General features: G+C 41.2%; 1 long non-coding RNA gene across 1 annotated transcript; it reads right to left on the bottom strand.

Moving 5' to 3' along the window:
• Positions 1-324: 324 nt before the first annotated feature.
• On the bottom strand, positions 325-11708 carry LOC137502969 (uncharacterized). Its single transcript, XR_011018970.1, has 2 exons — positions 11579-11708; positions 325-1321 (listed from the first exon to the last, which is right to left on the bottom strand). It is a non-coding gene; the product is annotated as an uncharacterized lncRNA (long non-coding RNA).
• Between the last annotated feature and the right edge of the window lie 5824 nt (positions 11709-17532).

The raw sequence follows: 17532 nt of genomic DNA, 5'->3' as shown, positions 1-17532 counted from the left end.
TAAAGTGTTGGACCCACAGTGGAGGAAACATAATTGAATTCCAGGTTAGAGGCCGTTTCACTGAAACCTGCAGTTTGGTATGAAATGCCTTTGGGCATGGTGAGCCAGCTGTTATAATAGCCTACAGGAAGCGTCAAAGTGGAACTGTGGAGGGAGAGGGTGGACTGGAGGTCGTTGACCAATCTAGGAGATCCCCGCACAAGGGTGACAGAAGAAGAAGAAGAAGAAGAATGAGTTGAAAATCAAATTATCTTTGGTAATTATTAGCACCCACACTATCTAGCTTCTGGACATGTAGGATATGGCAGGTTATCATTGAATCACTTTCATTATATAACAGTAATTTATTGTAAAAAGTTGTATATTAACATAACAACAGTGGTTTTGTAGCATTGGCTGTATTAGATAGGCAGTAAGTTTGATCGTTGCCTCTTGTAGGGTGGAGACGGTTCTGAGTACTCCCTAATTTCCGTGACAATCCAGCCCCGTCATCTGCAACTAGTTGGTCAGGGGTCTGTACAGGTCCCGAGACACGCATTGGATGATATTGCTGGGGAGTGGTAACCCTGGTTTGCCTGCCCGCATAAGAATTCAGGTGCCACACTAATTGAGAAGCCGAGATGGAGATTGAAGTGCCAGAGATGTTTGCTTGACACCCATCCCAATGTAGCATCCAATTCTTGTCGGACAGGCAAAACATGGGTTGTAAATGCATTCAGATATTGATTTGCCTACCTGGAAAAGATCTAGAATCCACAGTAACGTAGAGATCGGTATGCCAGAGATGTTTGCTTGACACCCATCCCAGTGGTGCATTAAATGCGGTCGGATAGGCAAAACATTTGGGTCGTACTCATATTCTCGATGTCTGGTTGGTTGGTGGTCACTGACGAGGGTAAGGGGAGTTTGTTTCTTCGTTATTTTGTTGTGGTTGGAAGTGAACTAACTACTGCTTCCATGGAGCTAGGCAGGTTCTTCCGAACACTAGCCTAGCTCCTGAAAACAGCAACCAGCTTGAAAGCCAGTTGCCACTACCAACCAGGTACCTACAAGACACTTGGATCGTTTCTGCCGCAAGATGTTAGTGGGTGACATTAAGACATTCCTGCTCAATTTTCTATGATTATCTGTAATATTTAAAAATGTTCCTAAATGAGAGAAAGATCCCGGTTTTACTTTTAATTTCTAATGTATCCATTCCTGTAGAAATTTGGAATCTAAGTGAACTTTTAAAATAATTTCACCAGAAGATGATGGTTGTGGTGTCATTTCAACAGTGCTGCTGAACGGCAGATCCCGAAGGCGTCCATGTCTGCATCCACTGTCGGAGAGAAAGAAAGAAAACACATAAAAAGTCTGCGATTGAAGCCAGTAAATAACCAACATAAAGTAACTGCAATATGTTTGACAAGGAGGGAGACTCCTTTCATTAAAGCCTAACACTCCCATTGCCAGGCTTTTCGACACCTTTATTTTACCAACTGGGGTATTTTGACTACCGTAATACAATTTTGTGATTTATTGTAAAATTTATTTTTAGATTCTATTTTTTTTATTTACTTAAGAAAGGGCACCAGAGTCGAGGCAATGCAAGGATAAAATATTGGCAGAGTTTACATAATATTCACAATACTATACTACGTTATTTCTAAATACGTTACTGTCTGAGAAAAGTGGAAACCATTACACATAAATATGACCACTGTACATTACAGTACTTGGTATGTAAGATTTACTGCTCATTTTCTTTTGTCAATTGATTATTTATTTTTTGTTTACATTTTTAAAATTTTTGATGCCTGTTGTGTATGTTTAGGGAGAGCATTGTACACTTTCACAGAGTAGTGCCATAAGGAGTTATTTACTAGTTTTTAAAAATTCTGTATGGACTCCCTTTGCTTCTCAGTGTACGTCAGAATGTATGATACAGATAGTGTTTGCATTAACCAAATTATGCCTTATTTTATACACCATCACAGCTGAGGCTCTATCACGTAAAATATGAGGTGACAGAAGACTGAACTTTTTATACAAATAATCCGTAGGTGTTTGTACCATGAATTACGCTCCCTCGCCGTTCATTTCTGTTTTCAGCTTTATCTATTTGCCCAGCTCGATCTGTGTGTGCGTATTTTATATTTATGTATGTATTATTTTTCCTCGTTCGTTAATAAAATGTATTTCGTCCCTTCCCCCTTTATGACTCCAGGGAAAAGGGAAATTATTTCCGCCCTGAAGGATTTTTTCATCTTAACGTTGGCAAGCGTTCCTCCGATCTTCACACCCGCCTCGTTGCATCTCCTCCACAGCCCGCTTCTCCCGATAGGGAGGGGCGTGGCGCGTATTCACAGAGGTCAGTGCCTCTTGTAGAGAGTTGTTCAGATCGCTCGGTGCAAGCAAGCTGTCTGGTCGGGTGTGGAGGTAGGGAGAATGTTTTTCAACCTTCTTTGGGCTGAGAAAGAGAGTTACTTTAAGCTTGGGAATGTAATGTATTTTTTACGCTGCTAGGAGAGGCTACGGGCCTCATTGATTGGAAAGAGTAAGCTTCCTGAAGGGAATGTTAATGAATGAGACTTGTTTTTAATGTAATTCGTCATATTGTGTTTTATGGACATTGCTTACGAGGCTGAGCCTCGGTTTTCTGGTATAAACAGATTCGTTGGTTCGGCAGTTAGTATAATTTTGCCCTCATTGAAGTTGAATTTGTGTGTGACCTAAGGCCCCTGAAGTTGTTGAATATTTGAGAATTGGGTTGTGATATACTCCTCTCATGTTATGAAAAGAATAGTGGAGATTTTGTATTATGTAAGGGCAGCCCCCCACCCCCTATTGAAACAAAGGTTATTCTTGTTGTAATGCTTTGCAGTTATAAATATTTAGCATAGCAGATGGCTTCAGTTTTCGCTGACTTCACTACCACCCCCTTTTTTTTATGTGACTGGTAAATGGCTCTGATCTTAAAGCCCGCACCTTCCTTAATTCCACTTCCGCTGCCAATTTTTGGTGCAGTGTTAAAGGCAGTAAATTATGAAGTATTTTAAATCCTTTTTTGTAAAATGGTAACGTTTTCAAAGAGTTCCTTATTGCAAAATCCCCAAACGCGAATCAGGTGACTTTCAACGAGAGCAATGAATAGCTTGATTTAAAATAAAATTCTTTAAACCATTAATAGTATTTAAACAGAATATAGTTGCAAAGCACAAAAAATGTTATATCGTTCAGGCGACATGTAATTTAAGCACTACAGCGAACGTCTAATTCAACTCAGCCATAGTAACTGAAACAACAGATAACAGTGTATGTATTTGAGCTAAATAACGGGTGTAGAGTAAAATTCAACAATGTAAAAATTAAATAAAAAAGATGAAGGAGGGAAATATTTCGTAAAATTATTTTTTGACAAATAACATATATCAAGTACGATAGTCTCACAACCCCACCAATCATGGACACCCGCAAGGGGGGGGCAGCGCCCCCCTTTCCCCCCTAAATTCTAAAAATGTTGATGTTCAATTGTTTAATATCATACCAGATTATTTCATAAACTGAACTTGCTGACAGTCATCTAGCATCTGTTATAAATGGAAATTTCTGGAAACAATTTAATGTTGCTGACGTTATATTGGTTTTTATATTCAAGAAAATTGTTAATGTGCCCCCCCCCCCCTCTCCTTGAAAAGATCCTGAGGACGCCCATGCCACCAATATATCCCGTGGAAGGGTCAGTCGGCATTTTTCACCACCCTTCCACTGCAATTCGGAAAGCTCTTCTCAAGGGTAGATAATTTTGGATATTATGTGAATAGTCTGTAGAAAACATGTGAAGGGGTTTGTCTGTATATACTGTATCAGTCTTACTAATAAACGGGGTATAACTTAAGGTTTATACCCCATTCATGTGCACTTTGTTACTAATAAACCGTGTAAAGTCTCCTGTGTATACATCTGTAATAATGTTATTCTGTACAGAGTAATAAATAAGTTACAAGATTGTGAGCAACTGCAAAATGGCCTCGATAATGTTGTGAGAGACAGTAGGCAATAGTATGATGTTAAACGGGGTTAAAAGTCAGGTTGTGAGTTTCAGAAGTAGGAAAAGTCCTCTCAGTTTTAATTACTGCGTTGATGAGGTGAAAGTTCCTTATGAGGATCACTCTAAGTACCTAGGTCTTAATATAAGGAATAATCTTCACTGGGGTAATCACATGAATGTGATTTTAAATAAAGGGTACAGATCTCTGCACATGGTTATGAGGGTGTTTAGGGGATCTAGTAAGGATGTAAAAGAGAGAGCATATAAGTTTCTGGTAAGATTCCAACAAGGGTTTCGTTCCAGTGTATGGGACCCTCACCAGGATTACTTGATTCAGGAACTGGAAAAAATACAAAGCAAAGCAGCTCGATTTGTTCTGGGTGATTTCCGACAAAAGAGTAGCGTTAAAAAAGTTGCAAAGTTTGGACTGGGAAGACTTAGGAGAAAGGAGACAAGCTGCTCGACTATGTGGTAAGTTCCAAGCTATCAGTGGAGAGATTGCGTTGAGTGACATCAGTAGACGAATAAGTTTGAGTGGTGTCTTTAAAAGTAGGAAAGATCACAATATGAAGATAAAGCTGGAATTCAAGAGGACAAATGGGGCAAATATTCGTTTATAGGAAGGGGAGTTTGGGATTGGAATAACTTGCCAAGGGAGATGTTCAATAAATTTCCAATTTCTTTGCAATAATTTAAGAAAAGCCTACGAAAACAACAGATAGGGAATCTACTACCTAGGCGACTGCCCTAAATGCAGAACAGTAGTGATTGATTGATTGATTGATTGATTGATTGATTGATTGATTGATTGATTGATTGATTGATTGATTGATTGATTGATTGATTGATTGATTGATTGATTGATTGATTGATTGATATAAATCAGTCTTACTAATAAACTGTGTATAAGCCTCCTGTGTAGATCTGTTATAATTATTCACTGCATGAGCGCCCGAAGGATCCCTTCCCGTGGCGGGGGGGGGGGCGGCACATTAACAATTTTCTTGAATATAAAAACCAAGATAACGTCAGCAACACTAAATTGTTTACAGAAATTTCCGGTTATAACAGATGCTAGATTACTGTCAGTAAGTCCAGTTTATGAAATAATTTGGCATGATATTAAACAATTGAACATCAACCCTTTTAGAATTTCAGGGGAGGCAAGCGTCCCCCTTTGCCACCTCACCCTCCCCATTCGGGCGCCCATGATTCACTGAATTATACAGACCGGTCTGACCAAAACGGAACGAATGATCAGTTTATTTTAGTGGCATTTACTGTCCGCAGTAATATAATCGTGATGAAATATCCGACTTATTCATTGAACACACATTGAAAGAACGGAAAATACCGTTGTTGATCTCCACAATATTTTTAACATACTGTAAAAGACAGAACATTTTGAGGTGTTTTTTTTTTTTTTTTTTTTGCTAGTTGTTTTACGTCGCACCCACACAGATAGGTCTTATGGCGGCGATGGGACAGAGAAGGGCTAGGAGTGGGAAGGAAGTCTTAAGGTACTGTCCCAGCATTTGCCTGGTGTGAAAATGGGAAACCACGGAAAACCATCTTCAGGCCTGCCGACAGTGGGGTTCGAACCTACTATCTCCCGAATACTGGACACTGGTCGCACTTAAGCGACTGCAGCTATCGAGCTCGGTTTTTGTGGTTGTGGAGGCTGGAAATGTTCGTAAAATAAAACAGTTTAGAGGCGGAGTGACCCAATTCCCTTAGATGACGGAAGTATTAAAATTATATATCGATTTACGAATGATTTTGCTCGAATTGTCATCAACACTTACCGGTAATGAGGTGGCTTTATATCTTGTGAACTTCAAGTTCTCACAGCACTACGGACATGAGTGCGGAAAGAGGTTACTAATTATTATCAGTGAAAGTTATTAAAATGGAACGTTTCTTCTTAATTTCAGGATCCATTGTGCACCCTTCTACCTTTTTTCTTTGAACTAAGAACCCCCACGCACTCACAATCTACACAGACTTCACAGCACAGTCCAATTGTCCTCGAGAATTGTACGTTTATCACTGATTTTTATCTGATCAATATTATACGACTGTCTCCAGATTTAATTAAATGCGCCCTGTTTTGGACATCCCTACTGGCAAATCAGCCAGCTAGCAATGTCACGCGTGAAACCTAAACAAACGAGACGTTCTTCCTGTCATTAATTAAGAATTAAACGAGATAAAGACTTGAGGTTTGTTTTAAAAATAACTTCCGTATCCGAAGACCATTTGCCTGGACCTCAGGAAGGAAAAAAAAGACGATACAATGAAACGCAATGCAATAGGACAGCGAAATATTCGCCGTAATTACGTATCTATATTTTTCTAGCAATAATGGTATTTATTAATTTTACTGTTGATTTGTGTGAAATTAGCGGTGAATTAATAAATACAAAGATTACAATTAAATTTCATGGATACGATTCGTTCACGCAACCGACAAGCCAATGCTATGTTAAAACTCGTGGAGGATTTCCGCTTTTTATTTGATTTGCTTTTTACTCAGAAGAGTTACAACGCAATGCGACTCATTATGAAAGAAATACCCTACAGTCCAGCAGTGTGACCTACGAAGTCGTAACATCAGTCAATAAAAGGGGCACGTGATGTTTCACGATCTTTTAGAACTGAATTTTTTTTACTCAATATTGTTCGATCATTGCACGGAGGTAGCAGAGAAATGTGAATTTAACTCAGCAGAGTTGACAAGACAAGGCAACGATCTGGCGGAAATGGCGGTGGGAGTAAAGTTCCATTTGAGACACTGTAACTATACTACAAAACTACGATGCTGATTCTTATTATTGACATGTTTAAGCAAGAGAAAGACCAGGCTTCAAGAAAATAAATTTGATGCTCTCAACTACTTAAGTCAAGTTTTAAATGAAAGCAAAGTAGACATGGCCAGAGGTTTGTAAAATTTTACACTTTGGACAAGAATCTCTTGTCTGAGCTGCAGTGTTTTGTTTTACAAAATTGAAGAATAAAAAGAGAAATATATCCAAGAAAGAGCTGCCTTTTTTGTAGATAAGTTTTTGAAAATTGTGTCGAGTCTCATTTTTTAACTATCTACTTTTTTTTCACATTTTCAGTGAATTAAGCAATCTGTGAGACAGTGGTGCCGACTTTGTGGGGGTAGGGCGTTTTCTCCCCCCCCCCTCCAATGATCTTAGGGAGAAGAGTGCCATTTTGTTCTCCCCCTGTGGGTGGGGGTGGTAGAATAACCCCCACGGTATACCCTGCCTGTCGTAAGGGGCGACTAAAAGGGGCTCCAGGGGCTCTGAACTTTGGAGCTTGGGTTGCCGACCACGGGGCCCTTAGCTGTGTCCTGGCATTGCTTCCACTTACTTGTGCCAGGCTCCTCACATTCATCTATCCTATCCGACCTCTCTTGGTCAACTCTTGTTCTTTTCCGACCCCGACGCTATTGGGTCTGCGAGGTCTAGCGAGTCTTTCATTGTCACGCCCTTCGTGGCCCTTGTCTTTCTTTAACCGATATCTTCATTTTTCGAAGTGTCGGATCCCTTCCATTTTCCCCTCTGATTAGTGTTATTTAGAGGATGGTTGCCTAGTTGTACTTCCTCTTTAAACAATAATCACCACCACCTGCCATTTTGTCCCCCCAAAACTCTTCCTCCCAGATGTGAAGTTCCCTTAAAATGTGCAGTCTGTTAGTGTCCGGAGGCTGCTACGGAGTACCTGGTAGATGGTTATATATCAAGAAATGAGATTAGAAAGCGGGCATTTCTTGAGAGAACTGCATTTCCAAATGGAGACTGTTCAGGGGATACATTTGGTGTTAGAACATTTCACATTTCGTATCATGAAAAATAGGCATGTATTTATGAATCAAGTTCTATTTTCCTGTTTACTTTTGAATATTATTTAAAATTCCGTGCATGAGACTCGTCCAAAAATGTATTCGAGAAACACGCTCTGTTATTGTTCTGTTTTTAATATTGTTTGTTTGTGAATATTTTTATTATATAGGAATATTTGCATTAAGAGTTGTTTCTCATTTCACATGTCTCTGTTCATGTTAATCATGCCCCCCCCCCCCCCAATAATTACCCGAAGTCGGCACGCCTGCTGTGAGAGGTACTTTTCATGCTTGTGGCGTTTAAAAACATACTGCAGGAGCACAATAGCCCAGGAGAGGTTAACCTCTTTTGGCTTTTTGGAGTACTGATGTTGCCTTTTCAAAAGTAATGAATGACATTGATTTAAATGGAAAGATAAGACTTCATCTTTTTATTTTATTTTATTTACAAATACGGTGTGGTCAGACTATGTAAAATAAAGAAAAGCTTTGTTTTCGTCCAAGTGTTTTGTTTATTACTTATACGTATAAAACAGGCCAAGTAACAAATAAATTTGAATTAGGTATACTTTTAATTCTGTGTGACCGGGCGAGTTGGCCGTGCGGTTAGGGGCGCGCAGCTGTGAGCTTGCATCCGGGATATAGTGGGTTCCAATCCCACTGTCGTTAGCCCTGAATATGGTTTTCCGTGGTTTTCCATTTTCACACCAGGCCTATGCTGCGGCTGTACCTTAATTAAGGCCACGGCCGCTTCCTTCCCACTCCTAGCCCTTTCCTATTACATCGTCGCCATAAGACCTATCTGTGTCGGTGCGACGTAAAGCCACTAGCAAAAATATTTCTGTGTGAATGTTCTTTACTTTACTGAGGTTTGGTTATTAAATGAAAGTGATTAACGTAGGATAGTAGGAATCATTTTGTGGTCGCAGTTCCTGCCACCCCCATAAAAATGCTCAAATTGTACCCATGTTGCCAATACCCCTGTGGGTGGGGGCGGTAGAATAACACCCACGGTATCCCCTGCCTGTCGTAAGAGGCGACTAAAAGGGGACCCAGGGGCTCTGAACTTTGGAGCGTGGGTTGGCGACCACGGGGCCCTCAGCTGAGTCCTAGCATTGCTTCCACTTACTTGTGCCAGGCTCCTCACTTTCTTCTATCCTATCCGACCTCTCTTGGTCAACTCTTGTTCTTTTCCGACCCCGACGCTATTAGGTTTGCGAAGGCTAGGGAGTCTTTCATTTTCACGCCCTTCGTGGCCCTTGTCTTCCTTTGGCCGATATCTTCATTTTTCGAAGTGTCGGATCCCTTCCATTTTTCCGTCTGATTAGTGTTACATAGAGGATGGTTGCCTAGTTGTACTTCCTCTTAAAACAATAATCACCACCACCACCATGTTGCCAACAGTGGGTTCGATCCCACTATCTCCCGAATGCAAGTTGACAGCCACGTGACCCACCCTTCCGAATGTAATACTTAGCATGATTTGGGCAGGCAATCCGCGGAGCATATTATATAAAGGGCTGTATTTACTGTTGGAAGGTGCAAAATGCATGTTAAAACTCATAGAAATAAACTCAATAATGATTTCGTTTTGTTCGAATCCTTGTCTGAATGCTCAACGTTGAGGCCTTCGGTTAAGAAGGTCCCGGATTCGGTTCCCGGTAGGATCGGGGATTTTAATTGCATCTAATTAATTCTTCCGGCTCGGGGACTAGGTATTTGTGCTTGTTCCAACACGTTTCTCTTCATATTCAGACAACATATTACACTTCCAACCACCACAGAAACATGCAATAGTTACTAGACCTCGGATATTTAGGTGCTTAAATATTATTTTAGCTGCCTAAATAGACTCTCAAATAGGTTCTAAAATACTTTTAGGCAGCTTCAATTTTACGTATTTTAATAGACATCAATTAAAATACCATGTTTATTTTCCTAAATTGGCAATAACTCTTTAGGGGGAAAAAGTATATTTCAAATTTTACTCACCTCTTTGCTGCGAACGTCACAGAATATAAATTTACCATCTGATGTGAAATGGGAAACTCCTGTAACCACCTTTTAATTAAAGATGACTCGGAACCTGACATTGTAGGCATAATTTATAGTGTATAGTGTACTGCTACACTCAGTTTCAAGGGCGTCATGCTAGGTGCTCTCGCAATCAAAGTATTGCGATATTTCGCAAAGTGGCAGGTATTCTGAAATCACCCAGAACAAATCGAGCTGCTTTTCTTTAGAAATTCTTTTTCCAGTTCTCGAACCAAGTAATCCTGGGTAGGGGTGCCATACATCGACGAATTCGCAACAAAGAAAGCACGACATAAGCCACTCACTGTCTGACTTGTGTTTGAAGCGTTTGTACGCAAGTATTTAAAATTATTATTAATGATAAAAATGTCCACTCAGCCGGAAATCGAACCCGGCCCTCCGGGAGTGGCAGCTAATTACACTAACCCCTACACCACAGAGGCGGACATTTATTATTATTATTATTATTATTATTATTATTATTATTATTATTATTATTATTATTATCAGCATTAGCGTGCCTGTCCACCTCGGACGTTGGCGATCAACATGACTATTCTGGCTTTATCCATTGCAATTCGGAACAGTTTTGTTGAACCAGGTTTTAAGGTTGTCGAGCCAGGAAATTCTTCTTCGCCCAGAAGATATTATTATTATTATTATTATTATTATTATTATTATTATTATTATTGACTTAACGTCACACTAAGCACTTTTGTGATTTTTCGGAGACGCCGAGGTACCGGAATTTAGTCCCGCAGGAGTTTTTTATGTCCAGTAAATGTACCACCGGACAGAGCCAGGATCGAACCTGCTAAGTTGGGGTCAGAAGTACAGCGCCTGCACCGTCTGGACCACTCAGCCCGGCTATTATTATTATTATTATTATTATTATTATTATTATTATTATTATTATTATTCAATGCCTTTGCTGGCAGGACCTAGTGTTTACAGTGCACTGTGTCTTCTGGTATAGGCTAGAGCAATTTTGTTTCTTTCATTGAACTGTCTCTGTTTTATCCTTGGCTTTGACTATATGAAAGTGACTGAGGTATGAGTGATGCTAGTAATGCCATTCCTTCTGCAGCCAGTCCCTGCTATGAATGATGTGAAAATGTTGCTCATAGGGTCGGTTGGTGCATGCATTTTAGTGGGCTTGGCTGACTGATATGCAATAGCAACTTCTGGCTCGGCGAGGAAAGCAACGGGAAACTGCCTCATTTCCCTAGTACGCCTCTTCAGTGATGCCTAGACCATCTATGACAGCTGATGGCAGAGCTGTTGAGGATCCAACCAGCCTTTGGGCTGAAGACTGAAAATACAACATTATTATTCAGCTACTTGATGGCATATTCATTCCGAAATAAGGAACTGAAATATTTCTCTCTGCCTAGGATGCCAAGAAGATAAATATCGTCCATGATTTTGCGTGTCCTTCGATTTATCCCGCCAGACTTTCTCAGGTGACGATGTCACAAAAATCCAACTGGATAGTTCCGCCCTCACCCATGTTCTTTTAATGTTTGTTTCTAGTGTTCTACCCATTTTACGCGTCTCGTAGAAAACCCTTCTATACGCGTAAATGCATAGCTGTGTACACACCCTAAAGTTTGTATCACAAGTCCTTCTATAGCAATAATGAGGAGAAAAGAACAACTTACCTTAGCACAGCCCCATGCCGCAGAGACAGCTGGTTGCTCTGCGTCTAACCAACGTCCTCTTCTCTGAGTGTCCGAAGAGGAAAGAGGCAGATGCTCCTGCGGTATCACTTCTCCTTTGTTTGTAGCGAACTGCGTGGGTGTCCTGTTATCTAGCGGAATTCGAAATATCCTTCCACACCCAGACAAGCCTACCAACATCGATACGTCCAAGTTACATCTAACCCTTATCGTGTACACTAAGTTTCTTCCTTTTTCAAGTTATGCCAGTAATTGACGAGGGGGAGGAGGTCACATGGTACTTAGTAGGCATTTTCAGTTGTTTATATCCTGCTGCCCTTCTCACCAATGCCATATTTTAAAAAAAAATTGAAATTTCCTTCCTGAATTCACCAGGTTTCGAACCGATTTATAAAAGTCTGTAACCTTGCGGTAATGTCTTTGGACACTTTCCAGGTCTTACTTCCATACAGTAACATAGATTTAACATTTGAGTTGAATATCCTTAGCTTCGCCTTTATACGAATGTGAGGGGATCACCATATTGGTCGTAACTGTGCAAAAGCTCCTTTGGCTTTATTTATACGACTCACCAAATCTCTAAAAGCACCTTCATCCTGGCTTGCCATGCTTCCTAAGCAGCAAAATTCCTCTACCCTTTCTATATCCATTCCATCTAGAGTAAAGCTAGAATTGTTACGATGGTTTATGCGCATTTCCTTAGTCTTTTTGTTATTAATCTTAAATCCTACTTCTTTAGCTTCTATTTTTAAGTCATTCAGTTTGATTTCCATGTCCCGAAAACATTCTGCAAGAAGAGAGAGATCATCCACATAATCCAGTTCTTCCAATCGTTTTTTTAATCCCTGCTGAATGCCACGCTTTATATTCGTTGTCTCTCTCAGCATAGAATGCATTGTCATGATATGAACAAGGAATTCCCAGCAAGCGCAAGTCATATGCTCGCGCTGAGTACGTCCCTGCCCCTTGTACACACTGCCCGTCGCTACTACCGATTGAATGATTTAGTGAGGTCTTGGGACCGGTGCGCGGTTTCCGATGTGTCTGGAAAGATGACCAAACTTGATTATTTAGAGGAAGTAAAAGTCGTAACAAGGTTTCCGTAAGTGAGCCTGCGGAAGGATCATTACCGAAATTGTTTTATCAAAAAACATTTCGAGAAGGAGGAGTCGGACGGCCCCGCGCGGTCCTCTCCTCCGGCGAGGCTCCCTCGAGAAGCGAGACTTCTGCCAAGCCCGCTGTTGCGAGCTCAAGCGAGTCCTGTTCGTACTGTGTAAGCGGCGGCCCCGCGCGGTCCTCTCCTCCGGCGAGGCTCCCTCGAGGAGCGAGACTCCTGCCGAGCCCGCTGTTGCGAGCTCAGGCGAGTCCTGTTCTTACGCTGTAAGCGGCGGCCCCGCGCGGTCCTCTCCTCCGGCGAGGCTCCCTCGAGGAGCGAGACTCCTGCCGAGCCCGCTGTTGCGAGCTCAGGCGAGTCCTGTTCTTACGCTGTAAGCGGCGGCCCCGCGCGGTCCTCTCCTCCGGTGAGGCTCCCTCGAGGAGCGAGACTCCTGCCGAGCCCGCTGTTGCGAGCTCAGGCGAGTCCTGTTCTTACGCTGTAAGCGCCGGCCCCGCGCGGTCCTCTCCTCCGGCGAGGCTCCCTCGAGAAGCGAGACTTCTGCCGAGCCCGCTGTTGCGAGCTCGGGCGAGTCCCGTACGTACATTGGCGACAGTAGACATACCTTGTCTTACTCCAGATGTTACAGCAAAAGGTTCAGACAGCTTCCCTTTATGTTCTACGCAGATTAATAGAATCAGTCTAAATAGTTCGTTTTACAATTTGTACGTAGAGGAATTGCCATTTGGTTACATCTAACACAGCCGTGTACAATGCTTGCCCTCGCCGTTTCTTGCAATACGGAGCACGTCCGTCACTAAAGACCTGCACTGTTACGTCTTAGTTTTGGGATATGGGTAAACGACATGGTGCCATGAATTAGTAACGTCACGAAGAACGTGACGCTAATGTAAACGAAGACTAATTATCAATAAAATCCCAGTAAATGTATGTCAGTGCGCAGTGGAATAGTAAGAGGGGCTCAGAAAAAAGAGGACCGTCAGAACCGATAAGCATAAGGGTGAAAGAAGATTGTACCGGGCGGTACACCTCCACGCCGCTAATTTAAAATGTGCGCCAATTGAAACTCCTCTGCTGGAGGAAGTCTGAACTTTATTGACGGTATTAATTTTCAAGTTTCTCAGAAGATGTCACTACGTGGAAAGTTTGGAGTTTTTGAACTGTGCCACTTTTGATGTATTTTTGTAGGACACTACTGAAAAACTACAATGGTGCACCCTAGTGCGATGTGAAAGAACTGTTTTTTGGAGAAATTTTTATTTCAAAAGTTTGTTTCTTGTTAAATTTCTTTCTGTTATTGTTTAAGTTGGCTGTATACCCCTCTCTTTCCCCTTGTTTTGTATTTAGCCAATCCCGAATTTCTTTAATTAATTTCTGACCAATCTGATTTATCTTCCCCCAACTTGAATATGTTGCTGTACCCTAGCCAATAAAGTGATTGTGGGCGGGTGTTCTCTTCTCTAAAACGCCTCGAACTTTCCGCGAGAGTATATAAACTGCTGATTTTTGGGTCTCTGCGCCACTTCTATTCCATCTTTTAGTGTGTAAAGTACATAGCAGGGGGCGGGAAGCGCCTCTTTCTTCGGCAGCGGTCAACAACAAGGTAATGGCCGATTAATAACTTCTTTCTTTGCTAGCTCAGCAGTTTAACTCTCGGGGCGGGTCCGAAGTTTTTCCATAATGTAACCTTCCTTAAAATGTAAAGACCCTTGGTATCTATTCTATCTTTAAACTGCATATCGGGATAGAGAGTGCTTAACCCTCTCGAGCTCCCACTCATATGGTTTTGAGGTGAACTTATTTTTTTCTCAACCTATTCTTCTTTAACGTAATGTAAATTGTTCCTTTCTTAAGTCACCTCTTTAATATGGGATTAGCCCTTGTATTAACGGCCTAGTGCCAAGTAGGTTTTAAACAAAGTGTAGTAGGAGCGCAAGTTCGCCTCCTCTCAAATTGTTATTTTAGAGGTCATGTAATTAATCTTTTCTCACTTAATAGACCTCAGTAGGTTGGGTATTTTACCCCTGTGTCTATGTCCTGAGAGGACAACTTGAAGGTGGAGTTTGGTGTGGCCTTTGAGAGGCTTAAAGTTTGAGAGCGAGTGGCTCTTTCTTGAAAATTGAGTGTTGTAGGCCTCGAGGAGGCTTTTCTGTGTAATTTGGAGCAAGTGCTCCTGAGCATGAATGGGGTTTTCTGCCCCTCTGTTAAAACTTATTTTGGAGTAAGGTTGGGCTGATTGCCCAAGAATTGTGAAGTCGGGGCGCGAAGCCCAAATCCGGTAAATATTGTAACTACATTTTGTTGACTTGCTACTCTGTACCTGCCATGCTTGTTATTTCTTTATTTTGAAAAGAAAATATAACCTTGTTAATTTTACATGCACTCTAATTTCGTAGCTTGAGACCCGTTCACACCCGCACCTTCTTTCACCTCTAACTACCGCAAAAACCCGGTAACAAAGATAATAGGGTTTTCAAAATAACATGTATTTTTTTTTTTTTCGAACCAGCGGAAAGATAGCAATAAATACTCTAGCAAAAACAAATTGGCAGGACTATTATATTTTTATAAATAGAAAAACTATATAGTAGAAATAGAGATTAATTAATGTTTGGCAAGAGTGAGAAAATGGAATGTACAAACAAATGTATATTAACAATTTAAGAGGAATAGACTACAAGTTGAAAAACTGTACAATCAGAATGGAATGTACAAACAGATATCACCTTTTAGTGATAGATGGACACCCTAGTGCTGGATCGGTCGACCTCGGTTATTTTCGAGATTCGTATTGGCAACCTTTGAAACACAAACTAAGAATCGCTTATACATCGCTGTGCGACATCTGGCGTTCACTTTACGTACTGGTACTGTTGTTGTCACGGCCGACTGGATCTCTCGCTGCGCTCCTTATACCGGCCTTGACAATCGCTTGTGAAGCCCAGCATAAAGCTGTAATTGGAAAGTTTCACCGTAATGCCACTGGAGAGCTGGCCTACTACCCACTGACAAGAAGCTGTATACCGCAAATTGCCGCATTTCCAGTTTTATTTATATGGTTTTGCTGTCGTAAATGTTGGCAATGTGTTCCCAATGAGGTGCTTGTTGGCTTGATATTGAGATCTGATAGTTATGCGCTAGTGAGTTTTTTATTGTGTAGTGTGGTGATTATATTTTTTAAATTATGTTTGCAAATCTTGGAATTTGTGACATTCTTGTGCATCTTTTCGTACTTCGAGCAGAAATTTTATGGAAACAAGAACAAAGTGATTTCTCGTTGTAACTTAGTCCTGAACAAGGACTAATATGCTAATTCGTTTTTTAATGGTGTGGTGATTTGCTTTTCTTTAACTGTGTTAGGAAATATTCGAATATTTGCATTTTTTGTATTCTGAACAGGAGAAAAAAGAGCAAAGGGACACTATCATTTCACGAATTCTCTGTAGACCAGGACAAAACTACGGAGTGGCTAAAAGGTGGTAGCACTCTCATCTTAGTTTTCCGTTTCTATTTCGGGTATTTACCTTCTTTCTTTCTTTCTTTCTTTCTTTCTTTCTTACTTTCTTTCTTTCTTTCTTTCTTTCTTTCTTTCTTTCTTACTCTGTTTACCCCTCCAGGTTTGGCTTATCTCTCGGACTCAGTGAGGGATCTCACCTCTACCACCTCAAGGGTAGTGTCCTGGAGCGTGAGACTGCGGGTCGGGGATACAACTGGGAAGGATGACAGTACCTCGCCCAGGCGGCCGCAACTTCTATGCTGAACAGGGGCCTTGTGTTGGGGATGGGAAGATTGGAAGGCATAGACAAGGAAGAGGGAAGGGAGCAGCCGTGGCCTTAATTTAGTTACCATCCCGGCATTTACTTGGAGGAGAAGTGGAAAACTATGGAAAACCACTTCGAGGATGTCTTAGGTGCGAATCGATAAGTTGACCTCCCAAGGCTGAGTGGAATCCGTTCCAGCCTTCGTACCACTTTTGAAATTTCGGTAGGGCCAGCAATCGAGCCCGGGCCTCCGGGAGCGGCAGCTAATCACGCTAACCAGGTATTTTTACCCATGATTTTTCTTTCATAGAATAATCCTTTAGGCGGTGTCGTATTTGCCATGTGAAAGCAACACAACACATTTTTATCCAAGATAATCTGAACTTTAACATTTAAACATTGACAAGTAAGAATCGCTACTGCTATGACGGTAAGGCCAACGTATGAAGTGTTGTTACCTGAGCAATGGGGCCGATGACCTAGATGTTAGGCCCCTTTACACAACAAGCATCATCATCATCGAGCAGAGAATAGTTTACAATTTATTTACTCAAAATACTTTTCTCTCACTGAATTTTTATTTAAATTCTTCGTTTTCTTTTTCACTATTTGTTTTACGTCGCACCGACACAGATAGGTCTTATGACGCCGGTGGAATAGGAAATGGCTAGCAGTGGGGAGGAACCGGCCGTGGCCTTAATTAAGGTACAGCCTGATGTGAAAATGGGAAACCACGGGAAACCATCTCCAGGACTGCCGACAGAGGGGTTCGAACCCACTATCTCCCGGATGCAAGCTCACAGCACTTGAAGAATTTTAAAACTCTAATTGAACAATGACTCTTAATATTAACATCAGAAGACAAAAGTATTGTGGTAAGTTCTGCTATGTATCTGAATGCCATGATATAAAAACGATTACTGTTATTCTTCACAATTAAGGAACGTCAGTTTGACTACTCCATCCTGCGCAGTTTCATTTCACGACGTTATTTTGGCACATATCAATGAAAGTAACCTTTAGGATTAATCATTTTAACAGTATTAACTTATGTAACATTC

This window comes from Anabrus simplex, chromosome 14 (genome assembly GCF_040414725.1).
Source record: "Anabrus simplex isolate iqAnaSimp1 chromosome 14, ASM4041472v1, whole genome shotgun sequence".
In the NCBI taxonomy this organism is placed as follows: Eukaryota; Metazoa; Arthropoda; class Insecta; order Orthoptera; family Tettigoniidae; genus Anabrus; species Anabrus simplex.
The sequence above is the reverse complement of the archived record's forward strand: the minus strand, read 5'-3'. Positions and strand labels throughout refer to the sequence as shown.